General features: G+C 28.7%; 1 protein-coding gene across 4 annotated transcripts in view; it reads right to left on the bottom strand.

The window, feature by feature from the left end:
* LOC123266697 (protein bric-a-brac 1-like) overlaps nt 1-923 on the bottom strand; it is a 481,411-nt gene extending 480,488 nt beyond the window's left edge. For all 4 annotated transcript variants that reach the window (XM_044731063.1, XM_044731064.1, XM_044731061.1 and 1 more), the window contains exons 1-2: nt 771-923; nt 323-363 (exon numbers count right to left, since the gene is read on the bottom strand). The gene's annotated coding sequence lies outside the window, so the exon portion shown is untranslated. The remainder of the gene's footprint in view (nt 1-322; nt 364-770) is intronic.
* Nucleotides 924-14,622: the final 13,699 nt, after the last annotated feature.

Below are 14,622 nucleotides of genomic sequence, written 5' to 3'. Positions count from 1 at the left end.
TATGGAATAAAACGTTTTCGTACTTTTAGGTCCATTTTTCTAAAAAGAAATCAAGCTGGTAATGCAGAGCATTGACTAAAGAACGATCAGAATTGTTACATGTGCCGCTATCTAGCAGAAAATTACTTAACTTATGAATTGGAGCCAAAACTACTTTTCAACAGAGCATTTATTTTAACCGTTTTTATCTTGAATCTCAACCTCAATCGTGAATAAATGTTAATTTTTTACTTCAATTCACTAATTCATTGAATTAATTTCTTAACATTAATCACAAATTTTTTTCATGCGATATAATTACATAACTTTAACAAAAACTTACCACAAAATTCTCCTTGATAGATGTTTAAAACTTCACGAAATCTGAAATAAAAATTTTAATACAAGTTATAAATAGTTAGAATTAAAAATGACTGAAAAAATGATAAAATTAATTCAATGGGTTAATTTATGTAGGCGTCGCGACGCGTCGCATGTCTAGTCATGTAGGACGAGCAACCACTTGTGGATTCTCAGTTCAAAACATATATTATTTAACAACTTAGCTATCATATGAATAATCATGATGAATTATTGCAGAATTTAAAAATATCGGTCGTTAATTTTGTTTAATATCCCAAACATCCGTGCGGTTATTAATCGAGTTTGTCAAATGTTAAAATAATTGAAAAAAAAAAAAAAAGTAATTGGGTTATCGAATTTACTATTGTAAACGTCATGTCAACCAAGTATCATTATAAAAATTATAAATAATAATGTAAGTTATTGACCTGCTGGTAGAGGTAACTCTAGTCCAATGATTATTAATCACTATTCGTAGATATTTATCACAGATATTGAGATTTTCATCAGAAAAAAACAGTCGATGTTTCTTCAGTGAATTGTTTCGTTCAGACAACGGCATGTACACATTGTGACGACTACAGCGCCAACATATGGTACTACTAGTACTAAAACTGAAAAAAGAGAGGTTCAGTTCATTCACTGTCGGTAATGTTGAATTATAATGTATAGAAATATGAAATAGAATTTAAAAGCTTAAGACTTATAGACAACAGATGGCAATTTTTGCCAATATACCTCCAGAATATCGATAAAATTCAAAGTCCCATGGAAAATTTTATATTTTTTAGTTATTGATTCCAGTTCAGCTACTTCTAACTCAAGTTTATTGCATTCAAACTAAGAAAAATTAATCATATGTTCATTAATCAATGAATGCAGTCATATGATATTTCAAACAACTAACTTTAAGCAAAATATCACTACATTAAAAAAAAAGTTTTTCCATAAGATTTTTTTATGTGCATCTTGAAAATCAAAACTGAAGAGCTTAGTATTTAAATTCAACAAAAATGAAAAAATTGCGTACGCACACTGAAAAAAAAAATTTCTTTTGAAAAAAATGAGCAATGTTGTGATAAGAAATTAATTTATTGAAAATTCTTCAACAATTTTATTTCTTAGCTGAAGAAATAAAAATTTTTTTCATAGTAACTTTCTTATTGAAAAAAGTATTTTTGATTTGAAAAAAAAAAAAAAAAAAAAAAAAAAAAAAAGTTTCGACAGACAACTTGCGAATTTTCATCTAAAATTGTATGTACACACTAGGGTGGCCAAAAAAAACCAACTATTTTTGTTTTTTTAGTCTCGAGTGAAAAAAATGTTAGTTTTTGATGTTTTAAGAGCCCTCTCCAAAGGACAACTCAAAAAAAAATTTTTAAGAGGTCGCTCCAAATTTTTTAAAATTTCAAAAATCGTCAAAAATCGAATTTTTTTTTTTAATTTTTTTTTCTCGTTACGGTATAATTTTATAGACTAAAAAAAATGAGATTCTGAAAATTTCAGTTCAAAATTTAAATTTCGAAAGGTTGCTCATAATTTTTTTATTTTTCTTTAATTAGTCATATCGCCGACTTTAACTGTTGGGAGTGGTACGGTGGGGTTTTTTTTGGTTTGTAAAAATCTCAACTTACGCGGCAAGGGTCAAATCTCAACCAAACTAGTTTCTAAGACCAGCTTAAGATTCGAACCCACGCTTGGAAGTAGATTAAATTAAAAAAAAAATTATTTTTTCCATATTGTGCTTGATTTTTAGTTCATCTCGTGATGTATTTTTATCGATTATGGGACTAAATAAAAAAAAAAAAAATGTATGGAATTTTAATTTAAATAGTAAAAGATCGCTTGAAAAAATCTAAACTAATGCACTAATAAATTGAAAAAAATTATGAGCAACCTTTCAAAATTTAAATTTTGAACTGAAATTTTCCGAAACTTATTTTTTTTTAGTCTATAAAATTACACCGTAAAGAGAAAAAAAATTAAAAAAAAAAGTTCGATTTTTGAAATTTTAAAAAATTTGGAGTGATCTTTTAAAAAATTTTTTTGAGCTGTCTTTTGGAGAGGGCTTTTAAAACATCAAAAACTAACATTTTTTCACTCGAGATTCAAAAAAATAAATAGTCGGTTTTTTTTGGGCCACCCTAGTACACACATACATACAAAGGGACACCCTCGTAGAAATAGTCAGAACAGCTTCTTAGGACTTTAAAACGTGGAGATCTTGATGTGAGAACTCGATTTTTGAAAACCGGGATGAAACCAATACTTTCTCGATTTTTTAAAAATCATTGATTTTTTGAAAGTCATTGATTTTTTGAAAATCATTCATTTTTTGAAAATCATTGATTTTTATGGTGGAAAATTAAAAAATGTTATACAAATTTTTTAAATAATCTTGTTTTGTTGTTTTTGTTTACTCCAATAAATTCATAATCAATTTAATATATCAGTGTTTACTTAATTATCTATCTCAAGCATTCGATATGCTAGTAATCAGCACTTTAAAAGTCACATATTATTGTAATCGTTAAGTTTTAAAGTGTGGAGAAATATGTTTACTTCTTTATTAGTTGACGTCACTGGGGGCTCGACCGACTTGAAAGATAAAACTGTATCTGTTTGTTCATGTATTTTATTCCATGCTATTTTTACTTATTTGGTTGCATAAACATGTGCACGCAAAATGGTACACATACTTTTGATATGATTATATAATCCAAATACTTAAAATATCGTTTTTTCCCAAATAATTCAATTATCGTGTATCTTATCAATCCGCGGATTATAAACCTGTTATAATCTGACTTTTATAATTTACAAGCATGATGATTTTGGTTATATGGCTTACGTGAAAAATTGTTAAATAGTTTGATAATTAAAAAAGGGAAATTTATACTCATTGCAACAGTGAAATTGTGAAATTTCTCGAAAATTTAAGTCGATGATTAAATAAAAAATAATTGCAAAACTAAGATTAATCATGTTATAATTAAATTATTAAACTCATTTATTGACATATTCATGACTAAATGACGCTGTCGCCCCCCCCCCCCCCCCACGATCACACTTCTGACCTTCTTAAAAAATTATCAAAAGATAATATATATACACAGTAAAAAATATTGTGTAAAATCAACACAATTTCTGTGTTAAATACCGTCAACGCAAAATTAATGTTAAATTTGTGTTATTTCAACACAAAGCTTGTGTCATTTTAACACATAGTTTGTGTCATTTTAACACAAAAATGTGTTGAATTTTAACACTAATTTTATGTTGACGGTATTTAACACAACATTTTTTACTGTGTATATATTAAACTGTGTCAAAATAACTTTTTTTTTTTCGAATAAATGTATCTTAAAAGTTTCTTCAATATAACAAAAAAATTCTCCTAAAGTTTGAACTCAATATCTCAAAAATTGAGCTGGCGCAAAGAGGGGAGGGGTCGCCTTTCCCATTTAAAAAACGTTGTAAAATTTATTTTTTTTTTTTTATTTTTAAAATAACTAAACGAATAAAATTAAAAAAAAAATTTTGCTTTTGATTATCTTGACTATATAGCTATGCTCTTAACTATATTTGTGGAAAATTGTACAGTATCACCGTAAATTATACCCTTCGTGCAATAAGCAATATTATATAAATCCAACTAGTCAACAGTGAAAAAAAATATATATATAAATATAATAATTGTAATTAATTTCTATTTTATTGTAAACTTTGTTTTGTTATTATTTCGAAATAATGTTAAATTCAACAATTTTTTATGAATAATGAAGCATGTTGAGTTAAATAGTTGATAAGTTAAAATAATAAATTTTATTCTCTTATTAATTCATTAATTACTTTTTTCCTCTTATTCTAAAAAAAAAGAAATTTTATACTGTTTTTTAAATGGGAAAGGTGACCCCCCCCCCTCTTGCACCAGTTCAATTTTTGAAATATTGAGCTCAAACCTTAGAAGAATTTTTTTCTTATATTGAAGAAACTTTTAAGAAACATTTAATCAAAAAAAAAAAAAATTTATTTTGTCACAGTCTAATATACATATATACTTGCATATTTTTATAAAAATTATATTGAAAATCTTATTATTAAATTCATTTATATCGATAAAACGACAAATTACATATCCATTATTCAATTTATTCCATTGGTATTTACTTGTTGATCTCAGTTACAAAGTAACTGATGATCGATTGCACAGAAAATTGAAAAGTGGTTTTGGAAATTTTCTTCGAATTCTATCATTATGATTTTTGAAGAGAAAATTGTTGTATCTAAGTTTTAGAAAAAAAAAAAAATTTATGATACAATATTTTTTTAAAGAATTCTTGAATAGAATAAAAATGTATTTTTTATGTTAAATATTTTTTTTAAAAGTTACATTAAGTTCTTTCATTAAATAAAATCTAACCATAAATATTTATTAAAATAAAAATTTTCTCTTAACATTATTTTTCTTAATTCAAAAATTATCAACATTTTTTGGACCCCTTACTTTTTTCCAATGAGAGACAATTTTATCATCATTAATTCTAATAGCGGATGATTAAATATATGGGTGATTCTCTGTAAGGACGTCTTAAATCTGTACAAAATTTTGCGACCAAATTATTTTTGATTTTATTAGAAAAAAAATTAACAAGGGCTACAAAACTATCAGCTTAATTATAATAAATAATCAGCCGACCCGGCGAAAAAAAATTATGCATAATTATATAAAATTATATCTAATTATATATAATTTGATCTAATTATATATAATTATGTATAATTTTATATAATTATAATTATGTACACATACAAAATTCTATATAATGTCTGAGCAGAATTTTCTGAAAATTCACAAGTTTTCTCAATTTTTTCAAAATAGCTCAAACTACACAGTAAAAAATATTGTGTAAAATCAACACAGTTTGTGTGTTAAAAACGGTTGACACGAAATTTGTGTTGAAATTTTGACACAAACTTTGTGTAACCCCTTTTTAACACAAAGATTATGTTAAAATATCGCTACAAGAGGGCGCAAAGAATCCTACACTTTTAAAGTGTCAATCTTAACACAAAATAAATGTTAAATAATTTTATTTATTCTAATCAACTGTTTTATACCTATAAAATAATTTTTTATTTCCTCAACTGTAGTCAATAATATTTATTAAAAAATTTTTTTTATTTACATTTTATTAAATCAACAGTTATTGAATGTAAATAATTGTAGGTAAAATTTTAAATAATTAAATCGAAAAACAATTTATAGATTTTAGAAATGAAGCAGCAAATTAAAAAATATAATTGTCTTTGTTATTTAATAATATTAATTATATTTTCATATTAGATTATATAAGAATATTAGATTATAAGAAATAATTAGTTATAATGAAGATTAATCTTTTAAAACAAGGTTGTTAAACGTAGCAGGCAAATTTAGTTTGGCTCAAACTTTAGTATTTTTCCACTCCAGAATAAACATGACAGTCACTTTTTGACTTTGATTTACATCAAATTTTTGAATGTTAGATGAATTCCCACTTATCTAAAAAAAAATAAAACTTACGTCAAAATAAATTTTAGTATTGTATACTTGGTATAAAAAAAAAAAAAAAATTAATAAAAACAAAAATCACTAACTGGCAGTTAAAAAATTCAGAAATTTTAATTTATAATAATCATAAATTTTACAGAGAATATTTTTTTAATATCTACTATTAAGAGTACTTAATTTTATAAAAACAAATTTTAAGGTTATCTTTGAAGAAAGAAAGTTTATCTACAGTATTCAGAAATTTCAATAATAAATAAATAATCACTCACCGTTGATTACATCAATTTTTTTGTTCGTATTATAAACTCACTTTATCTTTAATTTTTCGAATAAATAACTCTATTATTAACACTCAAAACACCAACAAAATAGATGCCAATGATGACGCTCACTTTGTGAAAACGGTTGCTGCGTAAAGTAAAGAACCGACGCGCTGTTAACACAAAGTTAATGTTATATTGATGGAGATTTTGACACAAACTTTGCGTTAATTCCACAGTAACATACAAAATGTGTTAATGAAGAGTGTATAACACATTTTTTATGTTACAAAATAAAGTAACACAAACTTTGTGTTATTTTAACACACTACAATTTTTAACACAAACCGTTTTCGACACAAATACACAATATTTTTTACTGTGTATATTGGAATCACAGAAAATACAATTAATTGAGAGTTTGTTAAGAACAAAATTCTCCACATATATAATTTAAAACATTTTTCTATTTGTTCATTAATTTAAAAAATAGAATACTTCAAAGCTGCAGCAAAGATACAGTTGACAACACGTTTGAGAAATCTAATGTAATTTTTCAATTATAAAATACTTTAATATAATCAGCGTTAAAATTTTTTTTGGATAAATTTTTACATATTTTGCAAAATTTTGAAAAAATCAATTGAAAAGGACTTTAATCTATATATATATATATATATATATATATATATATATATATATATATATATATATATATAGGAGATCCCATTTTTGAACTCACTCATCACGAAATCTCAGAAACTATTAGGTCGATTGACTTGAAATTTGGTAGGAATATTCCTCTTGCCAAGTAGAGGTCAGCTAAGAACGGATTTTACGAAATTCCACCCACAAGGGGTCTTGCGGGGGAGTTAACAATAGAAAATTCCCATTTTTTTTTATTAATTTATGTGTGTAGTCATTTGTTTTTTGTTTCCGTCAATAAAACAAAAGACGATCGTTTTTTCGTCATTCTTTTTTTTTCTAGCTTATAAAGAAGTCGGAAAAATGTATAACATCAACTCTACGCTTTCAATGCTTCTCCATCCACACCATCCCACGCATCCACCCCCCCACTCCCACGCATCCACCCACGCACTCTCACGCATCCACCCACGCACTCTCGCGCATCCATCCATGCACTCCTATGCATCCATCCATGCACTCACCCCCATCTATATATATATAAGATTTCCACGTATATAGTCACTCATCACGATATCTCTGGAACCATAAGACCTAGAGACTTGAAATTTGGTAGGAATATTCTTTTTATCGAGTAGAAGTCAGCTAAGAACGGATTTAACGAAATTCCACTCACAAAGGGGGTTGCGGGGGCGTTAACAATAAAAAATTCCCATTTTTAAACTATAGCTCCTATCGACTCCAAATTTAGTAAGAATCTTCTGTAAGAGATCTAGAAATAATCTATGAACGAACTTTACGATATTACACCCCACAGAGGGTTGCGGGGGTGGGTATTAACAATGAAAATTTTTAATTTTCAAGCTATAGCTCCTACAGACTCCAAATTTGGTAGGAATTTTTTATAAGTAATGTAAAAATAATTTATGAATGAACTTTATGATATCCCACCCCATAAAGGGTTGCGGGGGTGGGTATTTACAATTAAAATTTTTAATTTCAAAGCTATAGCTCCTATAGACTTCAAATTTGATAGGAGTCTTCTATATGTGATATAGAAATGATCTAAGAACGGATTTTACAACGAATCACCTCCAATAAGGATCGCGGGAGTGGGTGTTGACAATAAAAAATGTTAATTTCCAAAATACAGCTTTTGAAAACTCTAAATTTGGTAGAAATCTTTTATTTCTCCTGTAGAGATCATCTCAAAATGGATTTCAATAAAGTTTACTTCCGATAGGAATTGCGGGGGTGAGTGTTGACATCTAAAATTTTAATTTCCAAACTGTAACTTCGACAGACTTCAAATTTGGTGGGAGTCTTCATGTATCGTGTCAAGTTCAGCTAAGAATGAATTTTATCAAATTCCAACCCCAAAGGGACTGCGGAGGCGTTAACAATGAAAATCTTTCTTTTCAAAACAATAGTTTCTATGGACTCGAAGTTTTGTTGGAATATTTTATTTTTAATGTAAAAATCATCTCGAATAGGATCTTACGAAATTTCTCTCTCACATAAGAGTGCGGGAGTGATAGTTGTCAAAAAATTCATATTCTTCAAATATATTTCCTAGAAATATAAAATTTGATAAAATCTTAAGAGAAACAGGTAATTACAGGTATGGCCTCCAAGGTCAACGGATTAAAATATTTTCCTTTTTTAATAATTATATTTTCTTACCACAATCGTCTCTTTGGCAGCGGCGAAAAAGTCATTGTAAGGTTTCTAAAATTTAACTTTACATACAGCTATATAGTCAACGGACTAAGTATTTTGCATACATTTTATTTTTGCTGGTCACATAACCAATGAATTGTTCTTATTACGGGATCGCGGGAATGTAACAGATTAAAATGAAAACATTTTCTAAACACTTGAGATGTGGAAAAGAAATTTGGCTATTCATTTTAAGAGATTTCGTAAAATCAAAAATTAAAATCGTAAATCCAAAAATGATTATTCATTTTTGGAGAAAACCACGGAAATGTTATAGTGATTGCACATTGAAAGTTACAATGGATATTCGCTAGAATTATGACATGGATAAAAGGTACAGGCCAATCCGATAAAATTTTGAATCTGTGCAAGTCAGAACAATACTCCAATTGAATTTCAAGTCTAGATCTCAAAATACAATTCTATAAAGTGCCCAGCGGAGCGGGCGGGTAACAGCTACCCGACTAGAAATTTCAGTGAGGCAGTGATTTGGCGCAAGTAAGGCATGCCGAATTCCAAACTTGCAGTAAGTGAGGCATCCAAACCAGGCCGAAGTTTGGGACGTAACGCAGTTGCGAGGCTCAGCCTAACTTGGCTTCCTGATTAGGTTGCAGTTTGGAAACCAAATTCGCAACGAAAAATCCAAATCTAATTCTTTCTTGATTTTTAGCTTTTTTATTATCAAGCGAAAATTAATAATAATAAATGCTTATTTTTTTATCTTCTTTTACTATTTTAAGTATAAATATTAAATTTAGGACTAAATTTTTTTAATTATTTCATGAATAAAAAAAAAAAAACAAATTCTTTGTTGCTTTTATTTAATATTATTTTTATTATTTAATTTTATTTTTTCTGTAATTTTTTTTTGTTTTTTGGAGCGTTTTTTAATGTGAAGAGGTTTTTTTGATTGATAGATTTGATAAGTCAAGGGGGAAGGAGATGATGGAAGAGTTAGATACACTAATCACACACAACACTTAACTTTACTTCACATTCGCCTTAATAGTAATTATAATTAGTAATTATTAATTATTAAAAATCGCACATGTCGAACGCGAGACTCGAACACGGTACCCGACGCACGAGGGCCCTATACCATACCGCGACGCTACGCCGATGATGAACGACCTCTTACTTCAAGATACTTATAAGCACAACCAATGTTCGGCTTGCCTAATTTAAAACAAATAAGATTCGTATTGGGCTAGCCTAAGTTCGGAAAGCCAAGTTCGCTCCAAACTAGCAAAACTCAGGTTATCGTTACTTGAAACCAGTTCGGCGTTCCCATATGATATATCAGACTTAAGGGATCCATGAAACTTTCCTAGTTACGTTCAAATATGGCAAGCCAAACATTTCGTTCTGCCTACCTTGGTTTTTATGAGGTACAACCTAGGCAAGACTAAGTTAGGCAAGCCACACTTGCCCCGAATTGGTTCTTCGGCATATGCCTCACTGAAATTTCTAGTCGGGTACATGAGACACCATGTTTATATGTACAATACATAAATACTTTCATGAATACACACTTTTATATGTATAGAACTAAAAGGCTTAACCTTGGAAAGACTTAAAGCCAAATATCTTCTCCCACTCCGTTTTAGAGTACTTTGGCAAGAAACGCCGAAGTTCGTCAAACGTTTGGAATGCCTAACTTGCAGGAAATTATAAAACCCAAAGGTCTACGGAAGTTCGGTTTGCCAAACTTAAAAGTAATTGGGGCCATCTATGGTAAGACGAAGTTTGGCGAATGTTTGGAATACCTAACTTGCAGGAAATTATAAAATCCAAAGGCTTACGAAAGTTCGGCTTACGAAACTTAAAGGTAATTAGGGACATTTATGGCAAGCCAAACTTCGGCAAATCTTTGGTTATCGTTACTTCCAGCTAGTCAGGCATTCCAAAGGTTCACCGAAGTTCGGCTTGCCATAGATGTCCCAAATTACATGCAAATTTGGCATGCCAATCTTCATTTTGCCTAACGTGGATTTAAGAAGGCGCAAATTAGGCTTGCCTAACTTAGGCAAGCCAAACTTGCCCCTCACTAATTCTTCGGCATTCCTCACTACAATTTCTAGTCGGGTAGTTGTTAATAAAATTTGACCAAAGTATCCCACTACGATATGACTTACGTTCAGTAAAATCAGTCGAATAGCCCAAAGAAGATAGTCAATTCTACGTGGATTTACTCGATTAAATAGCATTACCTTCAATTGGACTCGGGAGGTTGTTTCTAGATAGTTCAACAGAATATTATAAAATTCCAGAACAAACTGAATGACAATCACTATTTGTTAATTAATTATAGGCAATTGAAAAAATGCTAATTGAGTAAATTCTTCTTCCGAGCTAATTGATTTTAGATTTTCGAGGTGCAGAAATGAATTGTAGAGCTTAAAAAAAACCAGTAATGTTTTTTTTTTTAAATTAGAAATTTTCAACAGTGCCCATCCACATGTTTCCTAATCTAAGCTTTATACATTAATGTAATACATTGTTTATTGATTTTCTTATTTGATACATATCGATTTGATATATAGTGATATATGTCGACATTTTTAGGCTTGAACAATAGTAAGTGAGTAAAGTTTCTTGTTTGACCAATCAGGAATAATAGCTATTTATTTGCAAGTTTTGACTAACGGTGAACTTCAAAGACTTTCATCTATTTTAAAGCATCCACGTCTGACCAATAGCACAAAAATTATAAGCAATTCAAATTTCAGCCTAGTTTTATAAAGAAATGATTTAACTCTCGGGAAAATATTCGGATCGCCTTGAAATTTTAACAGATCACTCCTTACATAGGATGATTTATATATAATCATATAAAATTATATATAATTTTTTTCACCAGGGGATAATTACAATAAAAAATAAAGGTTTACCATAAATAACAGATAAAATCAACAATCAAAAATTAAAAATACTACTTCTGTGCGGCTCCATGAAATATTGAAGAATTTTATGGAATTTTAATAAAAACCTAGCCTATCTTGGGTTTCAATTCAAATAAAATAAAAAATATCCCACAGCTGTATCGTGTAATACGGATCAGTGGTAGCACGCAGGACTGGCAACTAGAAGGACTCGAGTTCAAATCCCGTCGACACTCAGAATTTTTCATCAGATATTTGATCGCAAATATTCCGTGAGGCCCAATTCCTACTTATTTTTAATTTAAAAATTAAAAAAAAAAATTTTTATAAAATTAAAAAAAAATATGAAATTTTTTTTACATAATTTTATATAATTATATATAATTTTATATGGCCAAAACTCATACATAATTATAGATGATGATTTATATATAATTATATAAAATTATATATAATTTTTTTTCCCCGGGGAATTAATTTTTACTTTTTCGATATTTGTGTATCTTTTGCCATATAACATGACAGGGGGAAAAATCAAGCAAACTATTTCAATGCATTCAACTTTTTAAGTTCTCAATGAATGTTTACATTAATTAGAATAATATTAAGACTTATGGATCCAATTTTATAAATAAATTATAAACAAAAATAGCTGCCAGGGGACTGAGTTTTGAAGTTGCCCAGACACATATTTCCAGAACAAACGGTGCTTTGACACTAAATAAAATGGCGATAAAGCGCTAACAGCCCTATGGTTATTAACTTACGGCTAGTTAGATCCTTATAAACCTTACAAAAGGTAAAATAACACGCTAGATTTTTTTTGTGGCTTTGAACTTCTGGCAGGGGAATGATCTTAAAATGCCTGGGACAAACTTTGTTTTAATGAATTTAATGAAACAAATTAACTTTCGGTACTTTTTATTGAAGAAGATTGTTAGTTAACTAATTAAGTTTATAAACATTATGGACCAAATTATATATTATTGACGAATAACTTAAAATTTAATCTTAAAGTTTTAATTTTGGGACTGGGACAGCCCAGGGGACTGACATTTCAGTGGTTTACGAATTTATAGCAAAAAAACCAAAATTTATTCCATTTTAGTTTTCAATGCTCCAAATAGAAATGTTTTTTTACTTTCGTAGTAAATTTTTTTAGTAACAAAATAACAATTTTTCTAATAAAAAAATGCATGGGACAGCAAAAAACATCCTTACAGAGAATCACCCATATCGATTTTTCTGAAAGGGATGAAAAGGATGAAAAGAATCAAAAATTTTTTGATAATCTTTTTTTGAGTTAAATCAAAAAAAAAAATAATTACTTTTTTTATAATAAAGTGGTATGATATCGACTTTAACATTTTTATTATGTATATTAATCAACGAATGATAATTTTTTTTTTATAATTTATTCAATAAGTTACTATTAACAAGTTGTTTAGCTAACAACTATTGCAGGAAATATGAAATATATATATATATAATGGGAAGCCACTATATACAACATGAATTCATGACTATTTAAAAATTCCAACAATACTAAATTTTTTGTCGAGAGTTAGAAGAAAATTTACATAGCTATACTTAAAAATAATAATTTCAAATTTTGAGTAAGTCAGAGTATTACGTATTAAAATATAATTCTGCAAGGATAATTCATTTTTTTATTTTCACCAATTTTTTAGGTCCACTGGTTTAATTAACCCCTCTCCCCTGCCTACTACACTTGTATTAATGACAACTCTTATCAAAAATTTTGCGACACACATTCAAACTTGATCGGAAAGCATAAAAAACTGGTTAAAACTGGTTCATGTATGGTAACTTACAAACTAATATCGATATAATACAAAGTTAAGAAATTATTGTGGGCGAACTTAGTGCGGTCATTATAAAGTTTTCAATCAAAAGACATAATATTTCATCATCCAAATGATCATATTCTTTTTTTGAATCGTTAACAAGTAAAGGTAATATTCTTCGTTTAAGTAATACCCAAAGATATTTCAATTATTACTAATGTGAAAAGTGTCTTCAAGTATTATCCAAGAAAATTTAAATCAATTCATTACATGTGCACTGCTGATAATTTTTGAAAGTTTGATATCTTGTGATACGGCTCTATAGATAATAGTATACATTTAGTAAAATTACCATAATTTTTTAAATTTAATTTTTTTCTTTTTATAAATTTAAACAGCGATTTATTTATTTACTGCCTTTTTAGGATTCCCATCTTGTAAATGTGGATAGAGTTTTTTTTCTTAAGTAATAATTCAATTATTTTTTCGCAGTGTTTCAGAACTTAGACTTAGATTTTAGAAATTTTGTAACTTTAATTATAAATAATTAATTGTAATTAAATAATTTAATAATTAAATTATTGTTCTATAATTACTCAATTAGACCAAAAAATTTTTTGCTTCGTAGTTTTTAGCAATATTATGAAGTTAAGAAGTAATAATCTACTTTATAATAACGCGTGAAAAATTTTTCTGATACACATGAAAAATTACCATAGTAACATTGTAATCCAGGACTAAACTTTCACTACGGTTACTTGAAGTGACCATATTGAAAGTTTGGTCCTGCATTACGATATTATTATTGTAATTTTTAATATAATTTTTTTTTCGTCCCATACGAAGTTGCCGATGCTCAACAATTTCCGTTCATTGGCCAAGGCACGGCTACTAATGCTCGGCCAAGTATCGGCCTTTTGTATCGGCCTAGCCTCGGTAAACCATTGGCTTTAATGTTTGGCCAAGCATTGGCGATTTGTACTGGCCTAGTCTAGGTAAGCCATCGGCTACCGCACGATATTTATTATAATATAATGGTATGTGATTTGATTATCAGCCATTGCTTCCCTTATAGGAAATGACAACCGGCCCGAGCTTGGCCAAGGCTTGGCGCAATGCTCATTAACTCTGGGGCAAGCTTGAAATCCAAGCTTGGCCCAAGTCCGTCTAAGCATACAAATGATAACTTCCTGCCAAGACTGAATATCAGTACTGTGCCAAGACTGAAAATAAGTATTGCGCCAAGACTGAAAATAAGTATTGTGCCAAGACTGAATTTTAGTATTGAGTCAATACCGATTTTCAAGTCTGACCCATACCTGGTTACCAGGACTGGGCCACAGTTACTATTTAAGTCTGGCCCATGCCATTTGATAAAAATTGATAGAAAGGAATTTTTTAATTGTAATTTT

The sequence above is a fragment of the Cotesia glomerata genome, linkage group LG6 (genome assembly GCF_020080835.1).
Source record: "Cotesia glomerata isolate CgM1 linkage group LG6, MPM_Cglom_v2.3, whole genome shotgun sequence".
NCBI classification, from domain to species: domain Eukaryota; kingdom Metazoa; phylum Arthropoda; class Insecta; order Hymenoptera; family Braconidae; genus Cotesia; species Cotesia glomerata.
The sequence above is the reverse complement of the archived record's forward strand: the minus strand, read 5'-3'. Positions and strand labels throughout refer to the sequence as shown.